General features: G+C 44.9%; 1 long non-coding RNA gene across 1 annotated transcript; it reads left to right on the top strand.

Moving 5' to 3' along the window:
* The first annotated feature begins 2,916 nt into the window (after positions 1-2,916).
* LOC131384132 (uncharacterized) lies at positions 2,917-8,550 on the top strand. The gene is made up of 3 exons (XR_009214690.1): positions 2,917-4,034; positions 7,458-7,667; positions 8,439-8,550. It is a non-coding gene; the product is annotated as an uncharacterized LOC131384132 (long non-coding RNA).
* The last annotated feature ends 7,274 nt before the right edge of the window (positions 8,551-15,824 follow it).

The following is a 15,824-nucleotide window of genomic DNA, read 5'->3' as shown; positions in this document are numbered from 1 at the left end:
AGTCACCTCCTTATGGGCCTTCCCCTGCCACTTTATTTAGGATTACAATCCTGGCTCCATCGGGCATTCCTGACTACATTGCCCCTGTATTGCTTTACCCACAGCCCTCCTTGCTGCCTGGTATACCATATGATTTACTATTTTATAACATGTATTGTGCAGCTACCTCCAGTAGACATGAATAGACATATCTAGAATGTAACCCTATGAGATCCAGGACTTTCTGTCTTTATCACTGCTATATCTCCTTACTCAGAATAGGGCCTGGCATATAGCACATACTCAGTAAATATTTGCTAAAGACACACATGATTGAGACTACATGGGTCAAACACTGTTAATTATTCCCAGCTCCCTCCTTCTGTCCCCACCTGCCATGACAGAGACTGAAAAACCCAGGCCCTCATTTTCCCAGTTTACCTTCAGCCATAGCCCTTAGGACAGTTCAGGAAAAGGCTGCCAGGGAGTTTCTGGTAAAATATTTACTTCCCTGATAAGGAAAGAAGCCTAGGAGGAGAGAGAACCTCTCTCTTAGTGTCTTGTCTATATCTACCCAGTGCTTCCCACCTTTGAAAGCTGATGTCTTTCCAGGATTTTTTTCTTTTCATGTACACACCATTTGATAAAATTAAAATGGAATTGTCCTCTCTATACACTGTTTGATACCTAGTTTTTTCCACTTAATGTGCCATGGACCACTTGACTTACTGTCCTTCTTAGTCTCCCATGGGGAGTGCTCACTTTGCCAGTCTCTATTCATTCATTCTGCACTTGTTTCCTGGGTACCTACTGTAATGACAATTGTCAAGACAGATCAAAAACTGTGGTGTAGGCTGGGAATGGTGGCTCACACCTGTAATCCCAGCACTTTGGGAGGCCAAGGCAGGAAGACTGCTTGAGCCCAGGAGTTTGAGATCAGCCTGGGTAACATAGTGAGACCCCATCTCTAAAAAAAAAAAAAATTAGCTGGGTGTGGTGACATGTGCCTGTAGTCCCAGCTACTCGGGAGGCTGTGGTAGGAGGATTGGTTGAGTTCAGGAGGTTGAGGCTGCAGTGAGCCATGATGGTGCCATTGCACTCTAGCCTGGGCGACAGGGCAAGATGCTGTCTCAAAAAACAAAAAAACAAAAAACCAAAAAAATGATGATGTGTACTAAGCCCAGAGGGGCTGGGGCAAGGGATGATGGATGGCTGGATCTGGCATGGGCAGGGGGGCTCCATGGATTCCCACTGAGGAAGAGGCAGGAAGGGATTTCAGGAAATGGGCCCAAGTTGCAGAGGTGGCTCTCGGTGATTCTGAGGCTGTGGAGGCAGGCAGAGACTCTTTCTGTTCAAAGCCTCACTGTTTTGACTGCAGACACTGGGTCTAGGTCTGCCTCTCCCAGGAGCTGTCTTGCTGGCAACAGTATATACCTCTGAATCTGGGAAGAAAAAGCCGTGGGGTGGTTTCATTCCTGTGCTTTCTGCATAATGTAAATGTAATTAATCATGTCTAGGGTGGTTATAATTTAGCATTTTTTTCATTTTTAGCAGTCTAATTAAATTCATTTAAGCTTTATAAGTAGTTATTTTAGAATTTTTCTTTGTACCCCTACTGGTGTAGTGCTGAAAACTCACAATAAATATGTCTCAAGGTGGCTACTGCTGTTTTCAAAATGAATCTTAGAGACTATTCAAGTGAAAAGTATTATTGTGTTACTACAACTTAAATTAGTCATAGAAAAAACTGGAGAAATATTTCTTGTGTCTTTCTTTTCAAAAACTTTTCGGTGCTTTAAAGAATTAGGATGGGAACTCAGGTTAGCTGGGAAAAGCTGCTTGACAGGACGGGCAGGTGACTGTGGCGGTCAGTGCCTACTCCCAGGACATGGCTCTGCTTGGGTTTTCAGCTCTCCGATTTAGAAAAGGAGCCACATACACCCTTCTCTGTCTCTCAGACAGAAGCCTGTTTGCTGCCATGTTGTGCGGAGCTCATTTTAACGGTGTAGTAATTCAGTTAGAAAACTGGGATGCTTAACCCTTTTACAAATGCTCTCCTCGCCGAGTTTACAAATCCCCTGTTAAAGTCAGAAAAACATTACGTAAAATATGGATTTTTAAAAACTCTATTAATAATCAAAGAAATGCAAATTACATCCACCACAAGATGCCATTTTTCTCCTACCAAATTGTCTAAGATGTATATCAATGATTAATAGTGTTGTCAGTAGTGCTGGCAGAAGTTTGCACTGATATAATCTCTATGGAGAATAATTGAACAGTTAGTAAAAAGAATGTCTTGTGGATAACTTTTTCTTTTTCTTGAAAGAGCATTTTTTTCCTATGATCTTTGAATCAGAAACCTAGGAGTTACAAACCTAGGAGGATTGCATCTTAAGGAAGTATGGATTTTTTTTTTTTTTTTTTTTTTTTTGAGGTGGAGTCTCGCTCTGCCGCCCAGATGGAGTGCAGTGGTGTGATCTCGGCTCACTGCAAGCTCTGCCTCCCAGGCTCAAGCGATTCTCCTGCCTCAGCTTCCTGAGTAGCTGGGAATACAGGCGCCCGCCACCATGCCTGGCTAATTTTTGTATTTTTAGTAGAGACGGGGTTTCACCATGTTGGTCAGGATGGTCTCGATCTCCTGACCTCGTGATCCGCCCGCCTCGGCCTCCCAAACTGCTGGGATTACAGGCGTGAGCCACCGCGTCCGGCTGGATCTATATATATATATATATATATAGCGACGTGTATTATATGCAGATATATTAAATGTACTCAGCGTTCCAGATTATATAATGTGATGTACACACCCACACACCCCAGAGAGCAGTGGAAAGTTGATCAGAATTGACTGTGTTGTTCATTCAGCGGCTCTGTGAAACATCTCCTGTGGCCAGTCGTCCTTCCTTTCGGGTCTCTCGAGTTCTAGGCTGAGAAGAAAAGTGGCCTCCTGTACAGCTTCGCCTTCTGGAGCCTCAGGCGGAACCGGGACTGCTGGGAAGCTGTGCAGGGGCGGGTCCAGGAAGCCCTGGCAACGGAGATCTTCCCGGACGAGACAGAGCGACCGTTACTTCCTGGGCTGCTGTGGGTCTGGTGTCTGGCTCTGTGGCCCCGGGCTGCAGGGACAAAAGTGGCTGGTCTTCTAAGAGCACCAAGCTGAGCAAAGCCACCCGCTGCTCACAGGACCCATGCGTTCATTCCTACTCTTCTTTTGGTCTCACAAGAGCCACACTGCCCTTGGAATGGGCGTCAAGTCACAGCTCGGCGCTTTCCTTTAGTCTTCTGCCATCTCTGCCTGCTTTTCGGCCATTTTCATCCGAAGTGTGGATCTGAAGCAAATAATCTAGAGAAGTTTCCTTCATCTGGTTATTATTATTTGCTGAATGTTTTAAAAGAAACTTTTTAATCTTCTTTGCTACATTGTTCTATCTGTAATAATTCATTTGAATTCCCTCAAAGGAACCACATAGGAAATGCCAGATAAGCCCCTTTAAGAAGAATGATGTGGGGTGCAATGTTATGTTGCCCTTGGCGTCAGATAGCCTGGGTACCGGGCCCAGTGCCCCCCCTTAGTAGCTACTGTGTGACCTAGAACAAGATCGGGCCAGTCTCCTTCATATACGTCCTTCTAATTTATTCCTGAAATTACCTCATTTGTTCTCTTGTTCACTTTCGGTCTCCCCACTCTAGAGACATTGGCTTCTCAAGAGTAGGGGGACTCCTTCAGGGCTGTTCGCTGCATTTATAGAGCACAGACGATTGACTCCCTGCCCCTGCTGGGCCTCAGTTTCCTCAAACACAAATAGGCATAATAACAATCCCTACCCACCTCATGTTAAATGGGCTTAATACATGCAGAATGCTCAGAACAGTGTCTGTCATGTGGTAAATCCTCAAGGAACAATGAATAAGGATTAAATTCTGCATCCTCCCACATGACTGAGAAAAGCCTGGTAGGAAATCAGGTTAATGGAGAGAAAAGACAGAGGGATGAGAGCAGCTCGAAGGAGATGATCATTTCTGCAGACACAGAACCCAAGTTGCCGTGTGAAATGGTAAGAGGTGGTTCCTTGGTCCGGAAGTCCCAAGAGTCACTGGCTGTTGGGGGAGGTGAAGTTGGCTAACCCACCTTCAGCAGTGAACCTGGGCAGCAGGCTGGAAGCTGGCTGTCCCCGCTGGCTGAATCCCGCTTCCGTGGGAGCCAGGAAGGTGGGTGGTTTCCTCTCTCTGACGGTCCACCAGTGACTCAGGTCTTCTAGAAACCTAGGCCCATTAACATTTTAGTTCAAATAGAATGAGTAGTTTAGGTAAAGACTATGTGAAGTCATCAGTGTCCAATGAGAGTGGCACTGAAACCTTCACCAACCTTGTTTAGAAGGAATTTTTCCCCCTAAGAGTGCATTTTGGGGCCTGAATAAGGAAGGCCACTGCTTGAGGCAAAATTTGACTTTTTCTCTTGACTTCTGTGATATAAGTAGTAAAGTCCACTGGGATAAACCTTGACATTGATGCCCAACAGAGAGAGGAGGGGTAGTTGGCAGCTAATTTGGCCTTCCTTTGAGGCAAAGGACCTCAGAGAGTTCATCAGCTCCCTATCAGCAGAGCAGGATGCCAAGGCCACGAAGGGCGGTGGCTTATCCAAGGTGTTTGGCTGGTGTAGCCAGGTTCTCAGACACCAAGCTAGAGTTGCACCAAGTCCAGCTTCCCTGTCTTGTGGTTGAGAGAATGAAAGCAGGTGAAGTAGCCCATCCATGCAGCAAGGGCCCTTGCCCAAGAGGAGCAGCTGGATCTGGGGTGTTCCCTGGGCAAGTACATCAGCACCAGGCTTCACCCACTGTGTCCCTGGTGCTGGAAAGGCCAGTTTACCAAAATGCCTGCCTACACTCAGTTTTATCATCATTTAAAAATTTGTTTCTAGTTGTATCTGAGACTAATAAATATTTATTTTTATTTTACCTTCAAGCAGTGTCAAAAACTAACACCAAGACCCTGAGCATTACACATAATGTTGATGTTGATTCATATTAAGATCTTCCTTTTTCTTCTGTGAGTAACTGTGCAAGGGCCTGGTGACCCACAGGGTGAAAAAAACACTCAAAAATGGCTGGGCGTGGTGGCTCACACCTGTAATCCCAGCACTTTGGGAGGCCAAGGCAGGTGGATCACAAGGTCAAGAGATTGAGATCATCCTGGCCAACATGGTGAAACCCAGTCTCTATTAAAAATACAAAAACTAGCTGGGCATTGTGGTGCGCACCTGTAGTCCCAGCTACTTGGGAGGCTGAGGCAAGAGAATCGCCTGAACCTGGGAGGCGGAGGTTGCAGTGAGCTGAGATGGCGCCACTCCAGCCTGGCAACAGAGGGAGACGTTGTCTCAAAAAACAAACAAACGAAAAGCACTCACAAATAAGCATCATCTTCAGGGAGCTTTATGCTAATTGGGGCAGACAGACATTAAACAAGTAAATGAAAAACAACTTCAACATATCAAGTGCCATGAAGGAAATGAAGATTTCTGACTACCTTTGAGTCAGCAGATACCTGACTCAAGACATCTGTCTTTGACCTAGATGGTTCTCTAACTTCAGACTAGTCACTCAAAAATCAAACTTCTTTACCCTATTCTGACTTTTCCTTCTGACTTCCAGGTCTTTTAATAATAAGGTTAGCACTGCAAAGTGGCTCTTCATGTTTTTAGGGACAGGGACCGCTTTGAGAACATACTAAAAGTTGAGTGTTCTTTGCTGAGACACACCCTATTCTGCATACAGCTTTAGAAGACTTTATGGTTTGTGGTTAAGAACTCTGATCCTAGGCTGGGCACAGTCGCTTACGTCTACAATCCCAGCACTTTGGAAGGCCATGGCAGAAAGATTGCTTGAGGCCAGGAGTTCAAGACCAGCCTCAGCAATGTAGCGAGACCCTGTCTCTACAAAAAAATAATTTAAAAATTAGCTGGGTGTGATGGTGTATGGCTGTAGTCCCAGCTGCTTGGGAGGCTGAGGTGGGAGGATTGCTTGAGCCTGGGAGTTCAAGACTGCAGTGAGCTATGATTGCACCACTGCACTCCAGCCTAGGCAACGGAGTGAGACCTTATCTCTAAGAAACACACACACACACACACACACACACACACACACACACACACACACACACACACACAAAACTCTGATCCTAGAGGAATAAAGAGACATGGAGAAATGAGTGTTCCAGCTCAGCTGCAGCTGTGTGTCCTGGAGGTGGAGACCAAATGCTTAGACTGACTTGCCTCTACAGCACTTTTTGTATTTCTGTTGACTCTTTATATTTTTGTTGACCTTAAGAGCAGACGTAATACAATATTAATTCTTCCAGTCATTCAACTTGTTTATTGATCTGAGATTCAAAGAAGTAAAGTGACTTGCCCAGGGTCACCAGCTAATTAGCAGAGTCAGAACTATGGCCCAGGTCTCCTTTTCCTCTAGATACCTGGAGCAATGCTCAGGGAAGATAAGTTTTGATGGTGGTTTAGTGTAGTGATGGTGTTGACAGCAGTGGCAATAATGATGCTGTTATCATTGGTAATAGTGATATTGTTGATGGTGATATGGCAGTGATGATGATGTTGGTGGTATTAGTGGCTATAACAGAGTAATTGTAGTCATGGTATTAATGGTGGTGATTGTGGCAGTGGTGGGGTTCTTGGTGGTAGTAGTGGCACAGATAGAATTTTTGGTGGTGGTAGTAGTGGCAGTAGAGGAGTTGGTGGTGATGGTAATAGTGGCAGTATGGAATAGTGGTGAATGTTGGAGATGAAGTGGAAATGGTAGGTAAGATCAAAATCCAGATTTTAGGAAATGCAAAGCAGTTATTCTGGTTGCTTTTCTGGCATCTATTTTTCTTTTCCTTGTTTTTTTTTCTCTGTCTTTATCCTTACATTTTTGATATCACAGATACCTGCTTTCATCCAGGAGTTCTCTTTCCTTTGGATCTGCTTATTGTGTCTAGAATAAAAATATGTATTATTAGAATGGCAGGCCATACATCTTTGCTTTGCTTTATAAATCATGAGTATGTTCTATTGTTATGGAACAAATACCTTTATTCTATAAAAATGCAGTCTTTTCAGAGCAAGGCTCTTAAATCTCCAGGAGTTCTTTTCAACTTGTGTGTTGCTGCACATGACCTAACAAGCTGCAGTTATAGGATACCCAGAATGGAGAGACTGATAACAGCTATAATAATGACCCATGGGATGTGTTGACCTCCCTTCACCATTCTGTCCTCAGCATTTTAGCTCCTGTGGGATGAATCTTGCCTTCATCTTCTGCTGGCATTAATACCAGAAAAAGTTCAATCCAAATGGGTATCAAGTGGTGTATTTTTGGAGACACTGGTAGGGCTGTTATCATTGTCAGGCCAACTGCTAGTATTGTGTTGCGTTTCATCTCTGGCTGCTGTCTTATTCAGTTTTTTAATTTTTTTGTATTTTTTTTTAGCTGTGTGGGTGAGCACATGGATGGCATGCTGATCACATTTCCAGGCCACCATGGGGCAGAAGTAGAGCTAATAGACTGGATGAAAGAAGAATGAGCCAGAGCAATGCTGACAGTCTGCAAAGCCAGGTCAAGTCAAGCAACCTGGAGCATAACAGAGAAATGCAAAGTCCAGCCCTTGGGTCCAGACAACAAGTTACACAATGATGGCAGGTAAGGGCCTCAGCCTGAGTCTAGGAGAGAGATTCAGGTGTTGCGGTAAACTGCAGCCTTGAGGTGGGAGATGGCTGCCAAGAATGTGAAATTTGGGGTAGTGATTAGAGCTCTGTTGTGTTAGCTTTCACTGGGGGCTTGCGTTGAGTTTTCTTCAACATATTTGACAAACAGGGATTGAATTGAGGAGAGAGGTCAGAAAGGTGGGACTGAGGTAGGGTCTTGAAATGTCACATGAATCTTAGAGTGGGAGGCCAGACACCCGGAGCTCTGGTGAACTGTCATTGGCTAAAACATGATTCATTACAATTTACGGAGAGCTCAACTAGCAGTGGTTAGGTGATAAAAACCTGATTATCTCATAAAACAAGATGTCTGGAGGTAAGCAGAAGGTTTGTTTATGATGTTTCAGAAGCAAAATTTGGGCAAATGTGCCAATTGGTAGGTTACGAGGAAGCCAATTTTTGGTTCCACTATAGTCAAGATTTTCTGATAACCATAGTTATCCAGAAATGGAGATGTGAAGCAGAATTAGCATCCACCTGGCAGGGACATAGTAAAAGGAATTCCTGTACCTGCTGGGGAGTAGGAGAGACAGGGGAGAGAACAGGCTTTTACAATGACCTGTGAATTTCCTTCTAACCAGGAAAGCCCATGATTCTAGTAATTAGTTTTTCCCCTTTGAATGTTCATTAGATAATTATGCTAATTGAGATAAGTTTCTACTGAGCGAGGTATAATTTCAGGTTGAACAGTAATTTTTATCTTTAGCATCATTGTATGAGATGCAGAGTTTGCTGTGGACTTGGGCCTATACTGTACTTTGTTTATAACTGTGATTTTTACAAGGACAGAGTGAGGAGGAACACATTCTTCCCTGAGGTAGGTTATGGGTGACATGCATATGGCCCACTAACTGGTATATTAAGTACTGATTTCGGGGGTCCCATGAATCTTCTTAGGCTTGCCACACTGAGACAGAGTATCAGCTAGGCAGAACCTCCTCTTACACCCCTGATGTTTTATGCCCGGTAGGATAGCAGCATCCCTGTGTGGATCAGGGTATCAAGGAGAGAAGGGTGAATCCAGCTGATTAAAAGAAATTGCTCAATTTCTCTCCAAATGAGAAATTTCTCATGGGTTCTAGTGTTCATGGCAAACATGATCTCTCATCTAAAGTCTCTGAAAGCTTCTTGGACAAAATTCTTAATTTCCTACAGTCACTTAGTAAAAAGAAGGACAGGACTTGGAAAAGACACCATTTGGCCATTCGCTTTCCTCTCCTCTTTCTACACTGCTACTACCTGTGTAGACACAGCAGTTCAGTTTATATTAGAAAACCCTATGCCCTACCCACAGTGATTGCAGGTGGGACCAGGTTCATCTGACCCATCAGATTCTTTCCTCAGGGAATTTGGAGTTGGGACATGGAGGAGCTAATCAGTTTCTGCTGGATGTCTGGTCATTCTAAAAACAGTGTGGGTTGCCACCTTCTACCACGGGCTCAGAGAAACCTAAAGGAGAGGTGCAAAAAGAGACCATGTGGCCAAAGAGAGAGCCAAAGACCTTGTCCACCTGCATCCAGCCACGCTATCAGTCCCTGGGCCCAGCTTCCTCCAAGACCCCTGAACATTTCCTAACTTTCTGTTCTGTGCCATACCTCAGAGTTCACCCTGCAAGACCACCACTATTTTGTTTAAGCTGGCTTGCATGGAATTTTTTTTTTTTTTTTTATAGGGACTTGAGAGAGAGCTCATCCTTATAAGGGCCTAACAGGAAGTTAATATGAATTTTAAAAAGAACTTTATTGTTTTTTCCACATAAAAATGATAAAAATGCTCATTGCTACGAAAAAAAAAAAGAGCATAAAAATGTATGTCTTAGAATGTGAAAATTGCCACAATAATCCTCCTTAGAGAAAATAGCTCTCGATAGTTTAGGGGTGAGAGCAAGGAGTGAACACACACAGGCATGAACCAGCCTTTCCTGGGCTCTGACCAGGGGCCACACGTTGTTCAAAGCACTCTAGTGGAATTAATTCCTTTAATCCTTACCATCAGGCCATGGCGTGGGATGAGTGCCATCCTCCATCTAAGGATAAGGAAACTTAGACACAAAGAGGCTGAAGGGGGGAGGCAGGATTTGAATCCAGGCAGTCAGGCTCTAAGCCTGGGCTCTTAACCGCCATGCTATACGAACTCTCATTTTATTAGGCTGGTGCAAAAGTAATTGCAGTTTTTGCCATTGAAAGTATTGGCAAGTAATGCTCCCTTATTTGTTGCCTATTGCTATGTAGTAAATTACCATGAACTTACTGACAAACTCATACACATCTATTATCTTACAGGGGCCAGACACCACTTAGCTGCATCCTTTGCCTCAGGGTATTTCACAGGTCAGTAACCAAGGAATCAGCCAAGGCTGGAGACTCATCTGAGACCCCATTGAGGAAGGATTCACTTCCAAACTCACACAGTTGTTGGTGGGATTTGGTTTCTTGTGGGCTCCTAAACTGAAGACCTCAGTTCCTTATGACTGGCAGTTAGAGGCCACCCTCCTTTTCTTTTTATGTGGGCCACTTCATAGGGCAGCTCTGCACACAGTAACTTGCTTCCTCCCAGCCAGCTAGGGACAGAGTGTGCCAGCAAGATGCAAACTCTGTCTGAAGGAACCAATCACACTGTGCTATCCCACCACTTTGCCATGCTCTGTAGGTTAAAAGCAAGTCACTAGGCCAGCCCACAGTCAGGGGAGGAAATTACGCACGAATGGGCCAGGGCACATTGAACATCATTCTTAGATCTGTTCACCACACCCCTACTCATCCTTTTAACTTTTATGCTTTTTAGAGACAGGGTCTCACTCTGTTGCCCAGGCTGGAGTGCAGTTGCACCGTAAGAGCTCACTGCAACCTCAAACTCCTGGGCTGAAGCAATCCTCCTGCATTGACCTCCTAAAGTGCTGGGATTATGGGCGTGAACCACTGCATCCAGCTAATCTATTTTATCTTTTGTAGAGACAGGGGTCTTTCTATGTTGCCCAGGCTGGTCTTGAATTCTTGGCCTCAAGAGATCCTCCTGCCTCAGACTCCCAAAGTGCTGGGATTACGGGCGCGAACCACTGCACCCACCCAGCTTTTACGTTGTTGACAGCTCTGTGGTAAGTGGATGGCCACATGGCACCTTGAACTGGAGACAGCCAGGCTCACAGGGCACAGTTGGCCTGACCCACCCACCCTGATGTCAGAGGAGAAGCTGGGCCTAAGGGAGAAAGCATGGGTCTGCTCATCTCCTCTGGCCTACTTTCCTGCTGGAGATGAGAAGCCCAGGAAAGGGACTGAGAGATGATGTGAGCCACTGCTATGCCTGGAATAGGCAATGTGAGACCTAGGAGGCCTCGTGCACTTCCCCCACCTCCCTGCCCTCTAGGACACATGGTGCAGGGCATGGCCAGCTCTCCTGGGGAGGCTGAGTCAGGAATGCAAGGAGGTGTGAGGCTTTGCTGCAAGTCTCCTCCTGGAGAGGAGAGAGGCACAGTTCTCCCTGACCCTTATCCTACAGAGAGTTTTGCACCTTACTTCTGTCACTAGACCAAATATATTTGGACATCATTCTATGTCAGAGCATGGGGATCCAATCCATTCTGTTTAGTAGCTGCTTACTACTACACTGCTTGGGTGGCCTGATGGATCCTGATCTCTAAGCACCCTGAGGCCCACCCACTGCTTCTGCAGTGCATCAGTTCTGACAGACCCTCAGAATTGCCCCATTGTGCTGGGTCATTGTGGAAGTGTGTGCTGTAAACATAAACCTCCAAATATAGTCTTTCTGAGTTTGGTGCTTGTGTATCTCTCAGTGAATCTCTGCCAACTGGGGCCACAAGGTTTCCATTAACAAGGATCTCTGAGCAGGTCCTGGGGCCTCCGAAGGAAGTGGAGTCAAGTCTCTGCCACTCCTTCCAGGGCTGAGGAGTGCTCTGCATTTGAAAAGGCAGGTGTGTGACACCCTGGATCACATCCCTGTATGAGCTCATCTTCCAGGAATGAAAAGGAGGTGTTCTTTCCCTTCAGGCAGGTGAGCCTTTTGCCCCGTAAACTTGCTTCTATTGCACGCTCAGCTGGCTCTTTCACTGTGCACACTATGATTAGTGAAGTCTGTTTTGTGCCTGCCATTCCAGGAACAGGCTTTAGATGGTCTTTCATGCCCCCTTTGCTTTATTCAGGGTTTTCATAAATAATCCTTCTCCTCGCTTACCTTTTCTTTTCACCTACAACATCTGAAACCATGTAGAGCGTTGCCTGCATACACCTCAGTATCCTTGCGCGGCTCCCCTATTTAGTTAGAGTGGCTATAGTTTTAGCTTATTTATTAGTAAGTAGCTGTAATTTACTGAGGTGTTGGTGTGCAGCAGGCCTTATGCGAAGTACTTTGTTGGAAAAAGCTCCTGGAAGCTTCACCACAGACTGCTCTTTGAGATATTTTTGTCAGCCCCGTTTTACAGAGGAGGAAACCAAGGCTGAGGAAGTGATACACTCAAGGTCGTTGAGCTAGAAAGTGGTTGCATCTGAATCTATGCCAGCTTAGAAAACCTCCATTTTTAAGCCCTCTGCCATGCAGAATTGTTGTCTCGTCCCCTCTGTAGGTTCACTGTAGGTCCCAGTAAGAACAAGGTTATTCAACTTCTCAGGAGGACAAGGAGAAATTGGAAAGCCTCCAGGGAAGGCCCTGGAAAGTGATTAAGAGGATGAGAGTAAGGCTGGTGAGAAAGATTAGAGGAACAAAAGAAATTTAATCTGGAGAAATAAATCCTAGGGGCGATATTAATGGCATTCCACTGATGTCTTCATGAAAATCAATTAAAATATTTTTAAAAACAGGAGCCAGTCTACTAGTTTTATTACATGATATGAAAGGAATGATTTGACTATAATTTATTTAATTAGTTTAGCAAATATATAGTATATAGCCACCATAGCCAGACTACAGAGTGAACAAGACAGGTGAGGACCCTCCTCTGGCAGAACTTACATTTTGGTGGCAGGGGTGGAAGAAGGAGGGAAGAGATGCAGACAGGACAAATGAGGAAAGGTTATTCAAATGGGATCATTCCAGTCAGTGATATGTGCTGTGACAACACCATGGCAGGAAGATGGGCAAGCCAGTAACTGTAGGTGGCCTTCTCCCAGAAGGGGGCATTTGAATGGAGACCTTAAAGCCATGTGAAGCTCTGGGGACAGAGTGGTTCAAGCAGAGGGACCTTGAGGTAGGAACAAGTTTGGCAAATACAAGAAACAGAAAGCAGAAGGGTGAGGCTGGGTGACAATCTGGTGGGAGATCACGCCAGAGCCCCACCATGCAGGGCCATAGAAAGCCACCAGGCAGAGCAGCTCTCCAGCTATGGGGCAGGGAGAATCCACTGATGGGCTGTAGGAGATCAGAGGGAGAGACATCTGTGTGAGAGATGTGTGGCAGCATGGATGGGGGTGCCTGGGCCTTTGGGTCCGTCTTGTGTCGATAGCACAGTGGGGAAATCGAGGTGGATTCGATGTTGGGATGGGCAGAGGTGAGAGTAAAAACACTCAAGGATGACCATCAGGTTTTTGAAAAGAAGAATCGACTATTTTGTTGTCATTTTACTAGAGAGTGTTTTAAGAATACCTTCCTTGAGGGTTATTAAGCTAATACTCCCAAGCCATCAAGTTATGTGACATTTGAGTCCCTGCATGTTTTCTTAGGGAGAGGATCTAACCTCTTCTGTTTCCTGGAAGGGAAAACCTTCCCCACACCACCTCCCAGCAACAGAAAGGTTGAGTTTGACCTAGACCACATTCTCCCCACTCCACCTCATTTTACAAGAAAGGAAACTGAGGCTGTGACAGTAGGTTACAGAAGGTCACACCGCATCTTGTTCTTGGCAGAGTCCTAGGTCTCCTGACTCCCCAGCCAGGGCTGTCTCTGCTATATGAGCTGTCTCATGGTGCAGGGAGGCAGAGCATTGAACAGACATTGATTCCATCCCTCCTAACCTGGATGAAAACAAGGACTCTTTCTATTTAGAGGTCAGTTCTCTGAGTTAGTGGCCTCAGCTCTCAGTGTCTTGTCTGCCTAATAGAAATTTAAGCAGGTCTATTACTAAGAAAGATCCCCAATATTTGAGTGCTTATGAAATGCAAGTAAGATCCAGGTGTGACTGGAACTGAAATGAGGCAGGAGTGAGGTATGTGTGTTGATCTATTTTGGGGTGCAAATCTTCAAGGTTTAGGGCCCGTGGGAGGGTGGTGAGCTCCTCCAGGAAGTGTACCAGATGTACCTTTTAAAAGCAGGAGTCAGTCGTAGAGTAACCAACTCAAAGTGGAATGAATATATGTTTCTTTCTCAGTTTTCACTTTCCACACTTTAGGCACACTTTTGTGGCTCAGTCTCTGAAAGCCAGCAAAAGGAAACAGAAGGAAATGAAGACACACCTTTTAAAAAGCTGGTATTATGAAGAGGAAACCGTAATGTTCCTGAAAGTGTGGATAGATACAGTGCAGACCTCCTCTAAGAAATTTCCAGATGAAATTTTAAAAACTTTATAATGACCTTTTGTGTAGCCTGGCAAAAGCAAATGCAAAACATGATGAATGTGTTACAATTATAATGCCCCCTGCCCAGAAGCTTAATTCAATGTGGAGGGAATTCAGACAGTATCTGTGGCCATGTTCCTTGAGGAATCACTGAATGCCTCAAGACCTGAGGCCAATTTTTGTGATATAGCATACTTTTAGACAAAGCTAAACTGATAGAATTCCCAGGACACAGAAATGCCTTCTCAACCAAACTTACTTTTCAGATGTACTTTTCTGGGGTTGAAGCAGGTGGTTTGTCTCAAACAGGCCTCTGTTTAAAGGAATGTTTGCTCTTTGGGAAATGCTATCACTGGCAGCCTTGAATCACATTATCAAGTTGGTTGGCTGATTGAGAGCTTGGCAAAGATCTGAGGCAATGAATCATGCAACAAAGTGAAGTTTTGATGAGTTAAGGAAGGGAAGGAGCATCCCGAATTTGGGGGGGCTGTCTGGGGTCGGGGAGCCTCTGCTGTGCACAGCCCTGTGGTGGCTATTGGTGTTGGAAACCAAGCTAGTCTCCTGGTCTGGTCCTACTGAGTCTGGTCAAGGCCTTGGCTTTGCAAACGGCTTGCTTTCCTTAGAAAGGACCTGGAAACACGGAGTCAGACGGTTTGTTTAACACTTTAGTCATGGTATGCACTTTTGGCCTGAGGACTGAGAGTTAGAGTCTTATTCAAATGGTGAGTTGAGGTCTCCTGCTAGATGGTAGTCTGCCAGGCACAGGCTTGCAAAGGATCTAGAATGTGGTCACCTCCAAGAATGGAGCCACTTCCTCCTATGAAGAAGTGATTATTCTTGTTTAAGACCTGGAGAGAAGCTAGTATATCTCCATTTTCAGCTTAGCTAGTCAAGTTCTAGCAGGAACTGTGATAATCGAATCAGCAAAGTACATTCTGGGGGTAAAATGTTTACTATACAAAGGTTAATTCACCTCTACAAAGAGATACTTCCTCACCCTCAGAGCTTCTACAGATTTCTGTGGAAGTATTTTTGGGTTTAGTGCCTTGACCATAAAAAAGTTGGGAAAATATATTATACTCTTGGGCCCAAGAGTAACTATCAGTCACTCCTGGAAAACTCTAGGCATCACTGGTATTATGGTAGGAAATAATAAGAAGAGAGTAGGAATTGAATGCTTGTTGAACATTGTGGTTGGGGAGATGAGTAAATTGAGGCTCAGAGAGCTTAATTCTTTGTTCAATCTAGAAGGAGATAGAACTAGGATTTGAACTCAGGGCTATCTGGCTATAAAACCACCACATTTCTACTATTCCATGCTTGATAAGAGCAAGATTCCATAAGTTGGTAGTTGGAAGGAGTTTCTGGCATCTGCAGAGAGGGAATGCCTCTTTATTCCTTTTTGAGATGTTTAGTTAAATCCATGTGCTTTACATCAGTGTCAAGTGATCTGGGAAAGGCCCTTTTTTTCTTACTTTTGCATCTGTTTAATTAGAGAGTGGAACCAGATCACCTCTCAGGACGCTGCTGGCCCTCACTCAATGTTTGACCGGAGTAGAGCCAGTGGGCAGTTCTGGCTGTGTATTTGAAAT

This window comes from Hylobates moloch, unplaced genomic scaffold (assembly GCF_009828535.3).
Source record: "Hylobates moloch isolate HMO894 unplaced genomic scaffold, HMol_V3 SCAFFOLD_8, whole genome shotgun sequence".
NCBI lineage: Eukaryota > Metazoa > Chordata > Mammalia > Primates > Hylobatidae > Hylobates > Hylobates moloch.
Note: the sequence above shows the minus strand (reverse complement) of the source record. Positions and strands in the feature narration are given on the sequence as shown.